The sequence below is a fragment of the Choloepus didactylus genome, chromosome 2 (assembly GCF_015220235.1).
Source record: "Choloepus didactylus isolate mChoDid1 chromosome 2, mChoDid1.pri, whole genome shotgun sequence".
Taxonomy (NCBI): domain Eukaryota; kingdom Metazoa; phylum Chordata; class Mammalia; order Pilosa; family Megalonychidae; genus Choloepus; species Choloepus didactylus.
Window position 1 is genome coordinate 113894872 of NC_051308.1, and position 10271 is coordinate 113905142.

A 10271-nucleotide genomic window follows, 5' to 3' on the forward strand; every position below is an offset into this window, starting at 1 on the left:
CACCTTATAGGTGATTTCAGTGGAAGGTTCTTCCCCAGGGCATGGCAAACAGTCCCACCCTGTGCCAAAAGTTTGTGGATTTGGCCATACAGCCTGTTCGGGTAGTCTTTCCCCAAGGGTATATCTTGCATTATATGGATGATATTTTATTGTCTGCCCCAAACAGAGCCGAGCTGCAGGGCATGTTACAGTTGTTACTGACAGAACTTCAACATCTGGGGTTGCATGTAGCAGAAGATAAAGTCCAAATTGACCCTCCTATTTCTTATTTGGGGAGAATTATCAAAACGACCTCAGTAACTCCTCAAGCCTTGCAATTACGTACAGACCATCTAGAAACTCTAAATGATTTTCAAAAATTACTTGGAGATATTAATTGGATTTGCCCATATTTAAAGCTTACTATGGGAGATTTAAAGCCCTTGTTTGATATACTGCAGGGCGATCCTGATCCAACCTCGGCTCGTCAATTAACCCCTGAAAGATGGTCAGCTCTCTCCCTAGTGGAGAATGCAACTTCTGCCTCACAGATTCTGCGCTTTAACCCGTCATCTCTGCTGACCTTGATACTTCTGCCCACTACTCATACACCTACCGTGGTTTTGTGGCAGGATGGCCCCTTGGAGTGGTTGCATTTGCCTTCCACCCCTAAAAAAGCCGTAGTTGCTTATTCTACACTATTGGCTCTGTTATTAATTAAGGGATGGCAGCGTAGCATTGAACTCTTCGGTAAGGAGGCAAACACCGTCCAGCTTCCCCTTACCAAGGAACAGTTAAATTTCCTTTTTCAAGTGGATGCAAATTGGCAGACTGCCCTCGCTGCCTTTACCGGAGAAGTTTCATATCACATTTTATCACACCCTATTTTGTCTTTCCTGGCTAGAAATGAGTTCATTTTCCCCAAACATTTCTCAATAAAACCTTTAACTAACGCTGCTCTAGTTTTTACAGACGGATCCTCTAATGGAACTGCGGTTGCAGTGATTGATGGGAAGATAGAAAAAACTAAAACCCTCGAGACTAGTGCACAGAGGACAGAGTTATTTGCGGTGCTGCATGTTTTTCACCTCCTCAAAGAGCAACCATTCAATCTCTATTCTGATTCACAATATGTTACTCGCTTGTTTCCTGATATAGAAACGGCTGTCCTCTCTCCCCACTCTTCGCAGATACATTCCTTACTGCACCAGTTGCAGGCTGCAACCAGGGAGCGTGTTTTTCCTTACTTTGTGGGTTATATCCGAGCTCACTCTTCCCTTCCAGGTCCTTTGCACAAAGGCAACGCCATAGCAGATCTCCATACTTGTCCCCTTGTAGCCGCCTCCACCCTTCAGCAAGCACAAACTTCTCATGCGTTGCACCATCAGAACGCTACGGCTCTTCGTTACCAATTTAAGATTTCCAGAGAGGCTGCCAGACAGGTGGTTAAAGCCTGCACCACATGCCCTACTTTTCAGCCTCTTCCCAGGACTGGGGTTAATCCTCGAGGACTAGTTCCAAACCACCTGTGGCAGATGGACGTGACCCATGTCCCGAGCTTTGGAAAACTTGCTTTTGTGCATGTCTGTATTGATACTTATTCTCATTTCCTCTTAGCCACAGCACGCACGGGAGAAGCTGTAAAGGATGTCACACAGCACTTATTACACTGTTTTTCTATTTTAGGTACGCCAAAGGCCTTAAAAACTGATAATGCTCCAGTGTATACTTCTAAAGCTTTTGACAAATTTTGCTCCACGTTTAGCATCTCGCATACCACTGGAATTCCCTACAATCCTCAAGGCCAGGGTATAGTTGAGCGAGGAGCTCACCAAACCTTGAAGAATCAGATAGCTAAGCTTAAGTCCTCTGATTGGGCTCATGTCTCTCCTCATCAGCTTCTTAATCATGCTTTATTTGTACTAAATTTCTTGAATCTAAATGCTTTGGGTGAAAGTGCTGCTGAGCGTCATTGGCACTTCAAAACCTCACCCACCGTTTTAGTACAATGGAAAAATCTTTTAACTAATCAATGGAAAGGACCAGACCCCCTTATAACATGGGGGCGAGGTTATGCTTGTGTTTTTCCTCAGGATTCAGACGCCCCGATTTGGGTTCCAGAGCGAGCCGTGCGCCATGTCCAGCCGTCCACCAACACCATACCCCAAAAGCCTTCCGCCACCAGGGAACGGAGCTCCAGCATCAACAACCGCCCAGCTGACCCCGGACTTTCTCATACCGCCGAGTATTGTTACCTGGCAAAAAGCCCAAGTTCATTTTCCGCAGAAGTCTTTGTGGCAACTCTTAGCAGCCACAGGCCCTATAACCTTTCAACAACCCCTTTCACCTAAAACTTCCCCTCTGCATTTGCATATTTTAGCCTGTGTGCAAGCTCTGTTTGTTCTGCTTCTTGATCCCTTGGGTGAACGGTTGAATGTGACGCATGAAAACAATGTGTATAAAATTTCCTGTGACAAATGTACATTAACCAACTGCTTAAGTCATGTAGGTGAACAGGGAACTTTTGTTATATTGAAACAACCCCCTTTTGTGATGCTCCCTGTGAAACTAACCGAACCCTGGTATAACAGCCCTGGCCTCCAGGCCTTGCAAGAAGTTAATCATGCTCTTCAGCGCAAAAAACGCATCATAGGGGCCATAATTCTGGGAATCACTGCTTTAATTAGCATTATAGGAGCTATTACTGCCGCCACAACTGCTTTAATTCAGGGGATTCACACAGCTAATTATGTAGATAATCTTTCATGAAACATAAGCTTAGCCTTAGCTGCGCAAGAGCGCATAGATCAAAAGCTGGAGGCAAAGGTGAATGCTTTAGAAGAGGCTGTAGAGACCATAGGGAACCAGCTTTTAGGACTTAAGGTAAGATTACTTTTACACTGCCACATAGAATATCAATAAATTTGCATAAGCCCAAAAGAATATAATGAATCTTTGTATACTTGGCAACAGGTGCAAATGCACCTTCGGGGAGTTTGGAATAATAGTGAAATAAGTTTGGATTTATCAACCTTGCATAAAGAAATCCAGGATATCTCCCATTCTGGCTCAGCCCTGCTACCAGCCTCTCAGGTAGCAAGTGATTTTCTTGAGCAATTCAAAAAATGAATATCTCAATCCTCTGTGCTTGCTGTTATTCGGTCTTACATAGGCTTTGCTGGCCTTGTATTAATACTTCTTATTGTCTTTCCCTTAGTCCTCCGCTTCATCATTAAAGGAGTAAAACAACTAAATATTGATCTTGCTCTTGTGAAGTTAAAAAATAAAAAAGGGGGAGATGTCGGGAGCCAAATCGCCACATCCTAAACCTGATGGCAAAGCCTCAGGTTCAACAGAAAACATTACTGTGGATGTGCCGCACAGCGGCGGGCGTGGTCCCTCGACGGATCCTGGCAAAGCCTACCACCGATGGACTATTGCAATGCTGATTCTTTTAATCTTTGTGCTTCTGCTTTCTCTTTTTCTTTACTAATGTAATAATTTGGGATATACTCTGGATAATAATCAAAGATATGACAAAGTGTTGGGCACCTTCCGATAATTTTACCTTTCGATGAATCCCCTCCTCCACCTATGAGAAAGCAGCCACCCCGTTTAGCCGCCTGAAGCCCCCTTGCCCCTTTCCAGACATCCTCCTTTACACAAGTTCCCCCTTTTACATCCAAAAATATTCCACTGAGAAAGTGATTAGAAGGCCAAAGCAGAAGCAATGTAAACCACGTAATTCATCACCCAGTTCCTTGACAGGCCCCGTTGTTTGCCGAGGTTAGAACTGAATCAGGGTCAACACGCTCCACTAGTGCCTTATGGCTGGCCTCGGGCAGCCAGAACATACAAGAAATTCTTTGGGCACCCACCCCACGGGCTTATGGTACGAGAGTAGTTCCTTGTATGAGCCCACAGCTAATTTACTTTAGGTACAAAAACAAGCCCTCCTAAATAATTAAAAATAGCCAAAACAGAGATCAAACAGAGATCATTGCTGAGAACAAGGAAGAATACTATGAGGAACTTGGAAGGTCTGCACCGGAATAGAGTTGTCTTAACATAGGGATGAAAACACACACTGCTCGGTCCCCCCGCCCTGTTCGGACCCCAATGTCCCCTGGAATTAAGTAACAATGGTTTTGTGATTTATATGCTGTGCTTGCCAGCTCTCACCCGCGTGATCCAGGTGCAGAGCTTATGTAACTTTGAGCTATAAAAGAAAATCACTTTTTCATTAAAATGGTCGGAGCCCTGAGCTTCGTCCCAGACACTTTGCGTGTCTGTCTCCTTCCTTGCTGCGCCGACGCCGACCCCCACTTTAGGACCCTGTCATGTTTGCTGAGGCAGGACCTCGGCACTGTACCCAAAGATCTTACAAATCTCCATGAACCCTAAGCACAAGAAACACAAAGAAAACTACAGCAAGGCACCTCATAATCAAATTGCTTAAAACCAGTGACAAAGAAAAAAGCAACCAGAGGAGGAAAATACATTATTTAGAGAGGAAGAAAAATAAGATTTTCATCAGAAACAATCCAAATTAAAAGACAGTGGGGCAACATCTTTAAGGTACTGAAAGAAAAATGTCAGCCTAGAATTCTAAACCCAGTGAAAATACCTTTCAAAACTGAAGAAGAAGGGAAAACTTCTTTAGGTATTCAAATGCTGGGGGAATTCACCACTAGCAAACTTGCACTACAAGAAATGTTAAATGAAGCCCTTCTTGCAAAAGGAAACTGATATTAGATGGGAATCTGGATCTACACACAAAAAAATGACGAATACCTGAAATGGTAACTAGGTGAGTAAATAATAAAACTTTTTAATTATTATTTAAATCTCCCTTAAAATGGCACAGTAAACTGAAACACTGAAAATATACAAGTACATCTCAGTGGCTAATCCAGGACCCAGCCCTCCTGGAGGATGCCTGCGAACCCTGATCAAGGTGGCAGTTCAGCTCTTCCCCAGCAGGGGGAGCCAACTGACTCTGGGAAAAACACTTCCTCTGCCCCCACCTCCTTCTGACATAGGCTGGCGTACCCTTCCTGGACGACAAACTCACTGGGCCAAGTGGGATGGGGCTCTTCAACAGCAACAGAGGTGGAGTCCCTAAAGGATAAATTATAAAACCTGAAAGGTCCTGGATGGGTGGACTGTTGGGTCCTCAGTCAGGCTTTCCCACTAACCTGTGAGACCTTGAGTGGGCACCTACCCCTCTGGACCTCAGTGTTCTCATTTGTAAAATGAAGGGGGAATTTAGGTGATGGAAACATGCCCTTCCATTTCCCACCCTCTCTAATTCCTTGATCCCACCCTATTATGAGCCACCTAGGCCCTTCTGTTTCTGCTCTGGTGGACCCTCCAGCGACAGAGAGAGGGAGAGCCTTCCCCTCTGGGGAAGGGTTACAGTGGGAGGGCTTTGAGAAACAAGAACCTGAAAAACAAGCTCGAGAACTCCACCACCCCCGTGTCCCACGTGCAACCACCGTGCAAAGCACTTGGTATAATTCTTTCATTTAATTCCCCATGTCAACCCCCAAGCAAAGGACATAAAAATAATTATCCCAATTTTACTGAAACTGAGACCCAAAGACGTTAAGAAACTTGCCAAAAGTCGCATGGCTAATGAAAGGTGGAGCTGGCATTTGATCCAAAGGCTATGCCCTTACCACTGCCACCATATCCAGGAGCATCCATGTTGGTCATCATGAGCTTTCCAATGACCCTCCCTAGAATCTGCTGCTGCTGCTCAAAATCTCATGCTCTATGTTTCCATTCTGAGCTATAGGCCTCCCTGGGGGGCAGCCAGATAGATCTCTTCCCCTGCTCTCTTGTGCCCCTTATGCTGAGTAAGTAATAAAGAGAATCTGTTAGGTGTGTGCCTGTTTTCCCACAGCTCACTGCCCAGAAATTTGCTCCAAACTTTATTGGCAAACTAGCGATTCTCATGCTCTTTTGATATCCAGTTCACTTGAACAAAGTACCCTTCTCAGCTCTTGTCTCAACTTTCAAATTTCAGCATAATGTCAACAAAACTACAGTAGTTCTCTTCCACCTCACGTATTTCCCTTCCAAACCTAACTACTCTGATTATTTTGTTTATTTTATTTTTTCTTGCTTATTATTGATCAATAAATTATAGAAAATGGAAGGCAAAAAAAAAAAAAAATCACATGCTCCAACATACAAAAGACCTCTGTAGTCTTCTGGTCCAAACTTTTCATTTTGCATATGAAGAAGCTGATCCAAAAGAGTTTTTAAACATTTAGAACCTCTTACATCTGCCCAGTTCTGTTCCTCTAGAATTCTACCCCAATAAGGGATATGGCTTGATGATAGTTCTACACCTTACACTGGGATAACACTTTAGAGTTTACATGTAACTGATACGTATGTTATCTCTCTTCTTTATAACAAATGTAAATGCTTATAATAAAACTGAATTTTTAAAAAAATCACACCCATTTTACAGATGTGGACATTCTGCATAAAGTGACTTAGCCACAATCACATTACCAAGAGTCAACTCCAATCTCATGCTTTTCTCTTAAACCTCTCTTCTAAATCACTCTACCTACAGAGCCTGAGATTTTAAAATGTGTATATGAATTTATGTGAATGTATTTGTCTTTTGTGTTTATGATAAGAGGAAAATGACAAGAAAAACTGCTCAGAATAAGACCAGCTGGATGGAGTAGTGGCCCCATCAGTAAGAAGGATCCTTCTTTTGCTGCTGAGACCAATTCCCAGAGCCCAGGCCTTCAGAGGGTCATCCCCTGCCTCCTTCCCCCATGGTTCTGAGATTGGACATTTCCTCTCTGCCCTGCATGGCAGAGCACGGCTCTCCTCCAGGCTCCAGTGAACCAGGTCTTCCAGTGAACCTGCCCAGAGCTGGGCCTCACTCCACCCCAATAGCTCTTCTCTGGAAGACAAGGAGGAGCCTTGGAGCAGCATGGGGCCCCTTGCACTGGTCTCATCTTTAATGAAGGAGAGATATAATCACCTATTATCTTCCCAGACCTAATTAACACCTGCAGAGAGTTTCGGTTTCTGATTAAAGACACTCCTCCCTAACTGGGGCTCCTACAGAAAAGTACGTTGCAACTTGCTAGAGGTGGGAGGACAGGATTGAGGATGGTGGAAGGCCAGGGATCCCTCCTGTTAGAACTTTTCTGGTATCCTAGCACTAGATCAGGAACAAGCCAGGCTCTATTTTAAGGTATTGCCTGTTTTGCAACTCTGCCCTCCTGCAGCCCTGCCCAGAATAAGAAAGGAGACAGGCCCACTCAGCTCACCCCATCCTCAGGGTGACTAATCCAAATTGTTTCTCCAAACTTCTACCACACCGGTATTCTTTCCTTCTCTCCCAGTCAGAAGAATCTGCAAAACTTGAACCCAGGAGTTTTCAAATTTCAACCCAACATCCAAATCTGAACTCATCCCTAGTAACTTCCAAACTCAAACTCAGCACCTCGGACATAGTTCAGCCCTCACAGTCCCAACCTATCCCCATGTCCAGCTCCTCCCCATATTTATATCTTCTGGAATCACAACAGAATTCATGATTTATTTGAAGAAGAAATAAGCAAACAAACAAATAACAAATAAGTAAACAAATCATTACAGAATGTGCTAAGCACTAGGAAGATAACAAATAGGACGATGTATAAAGTTTGATGGCAGGGGGTGGGGTGGTCCCATGTTAGCTAGAGTAGGCAGGGAAAGTCCATTCTGTGGAGTAGTTCCATGCACTTACTGCAGCCTGACATACGTACCGCCTTTCCATTCCCACCCACCTCCTATCCACCTACCCTCAGCACTCCCTACCTCTCATCCCTGCCTTTTCTCTGTAACTCTTGTATCTTTGATATGTTATCTTTTATTTATTTTGTCTGTTGTCAGTCTCCCCAACCATAAGGATTTCCTTGTAAGTTTTGTTTATTGCTGTATCCCCACACCTAGAACAAGGCTTGGCAAACAGCAAGTGCTTAATAAATGCATGCTGAATAAATTAAAGTGGCCACCATTTATCCCAGGCAAGAGGAGCACAGGCCAATGACCTGGACAGAAGCCAGCTTTCCAACACTTCGGCCATTCTCAAAGAAGACTTGGGCAGAGTCATCCCTTTGACCTTCCAGCACCAAGAAGACAAAGTTCTCTACCACAGGCCATGCCACAGGAGCAGTATCCCTGTCTGGAGAGACATCTAGAATCCAGGAGACAAACTTCTTAAGAATATCCTACTCTTGTTTTGCTCTAACCTAAAACGCAGAAGTCACCCTTGATTCTTCCCTTTCCCTTACTCCTCACACATCAAGTCCTATTCATTCAATCACCAAATACATTTCAAAGCTGCCACCTTCTCTCTGTCTCCTCTGCCATAACCTTATTCCAAGCCACTACTTCTCTGCCTGGAGCACTGCAATAGCCTCCCAGGTCTCTGTTCCTACTCTTGGCCACTCCAGTTCAAGCTCAATGGAGCATCCAGAGGGCTTGTTTTAAAATATACAATAAGAATATCTAGCTCCTGCTTAAAACTCTTCAAAAACTTCTCTTTGTTCTTAGAATAAAATCCAAACTCTTTGAACCTCACCTCATACATTTTTGACCCTCACTCACTACATCCCAAACTGCTGGCCCAGCTTTTTCTTCTTCAAATACAGAAAGTTTTTCTCGTCTGTTTTATCTGTCCCATCTACCTATAAGCTCTTTCCACCCTTCAGGCCTCTGCTCAAATGGATCTTCTTGGGGAAGCTTTCCAGGACCTCACTGCCAGAAGGAGTACCCAACCCCCACAATTATTCTTTGGCAACCATCATGTTTATTTCCTTCCTAGTACTTACTTCACTCTGTAATTATTTTGTTTGTTAGTTTATCATCTGCTTCCCCCACTAGAATGTAAGTTCCATAGGGTGGGGAGCTTTGCCTCTCCTCAGTTCCTAGTACATGGTAACAGCTTTATAAATATTCCTTTGAAGGAATGAATAGAGGAGCCTCTACTTATTCACATCCTATCAATCTTTTACCCACTGAAATGGCTGAGATCCCATGATACACACACACACATGAACAAGTACACATTGACATACACACACATGTTTATATACACACTCATACCCAGATACACACTTATACACACTCAAGGTTGCAGTCACCCCTGATCCTGGTTGCAACATTTCCTGAATTTTCATCCTGCTCGGCCTCTTAGAGGCTTTGACATTTCCTCCATTGGAAACCACCTCTTCCCTCACAAGCCTGGATTACTCAGACCTTCCCTAAGCACTCCATGCCTTTATGAGCCTTGGGGACTTGGCTTTTCCCTCTGTCTGATAAGGTCAACTTCCATGCCAGTTGACAGCTTGTCCATTCTTCAAGGTGAGTTTCAAACACTGCCTCTCCTTTGATATGTTTATATATTCCTAACGTCGCATCACTTCCTCTATGATCCCATATTTTGTTATATCACTAACATAACATTTATCATGCTATTTTGTTGTTTCGTGCTTCTGTCTCCCAGGTAGAATGTAGAATGTGGAGCCTTCTTGAGGATAGGAACTATGTCTTATTCATTATTGTATACCCAGGGCTTAATAGACATGTGTGCACATATTTATATTTGTGGTGTTCAGTACATGTGAGTAGAATTGCTTGGAAGACCCTTATTACATTGGATCCCCTACCTCTGTGACTGTGACTGTCTCTGGTTTCTTCATTGCCCCTTTCTCCTGTTGTCTCCTAAATGTGATTGCTTCCTGAGGTTCCACTCTCAAACCAATACCGCTATTTTTGCACACTCTCTTCCATGGAGATCTGAGGTCAATACCCAGCACACATGAAGCCTTAACCACATTGGGTCTCTTCAGCATCCCCGTCATCAAGTTCTTCAGTCCTCTGCCTGGCCAGGCAGCACCAGTGGGCGGCTGTTATTCTTCACAGGATCTCTGAAGAACCATTCCGACACTACTCAACCCAAACATCCTATGTGGAAGGAAAGAAACACAAATATTTGCCTTATGCCATGAGGTCATGACCTTAAGAAATGACAACTCAAGATTCTCGGGGGCTGTTGCTCTTTGAGAATGAGGAGTCATCTTGCCATATCCTCTGAAAATAGGAAAGATAGGGCTTGAGGAAATTCAGTTAAGGGGGTTATTTGCCTCCTCAGCTCATGGACATGGACTTTTGAGGGTGATTCCAATGAAGACAGTGTTTCTGTAAATGTGTAATGGAGATGTCTAGTCACAGCCACAAGGTGACAGCAAATTGTCTGAATTTAATAG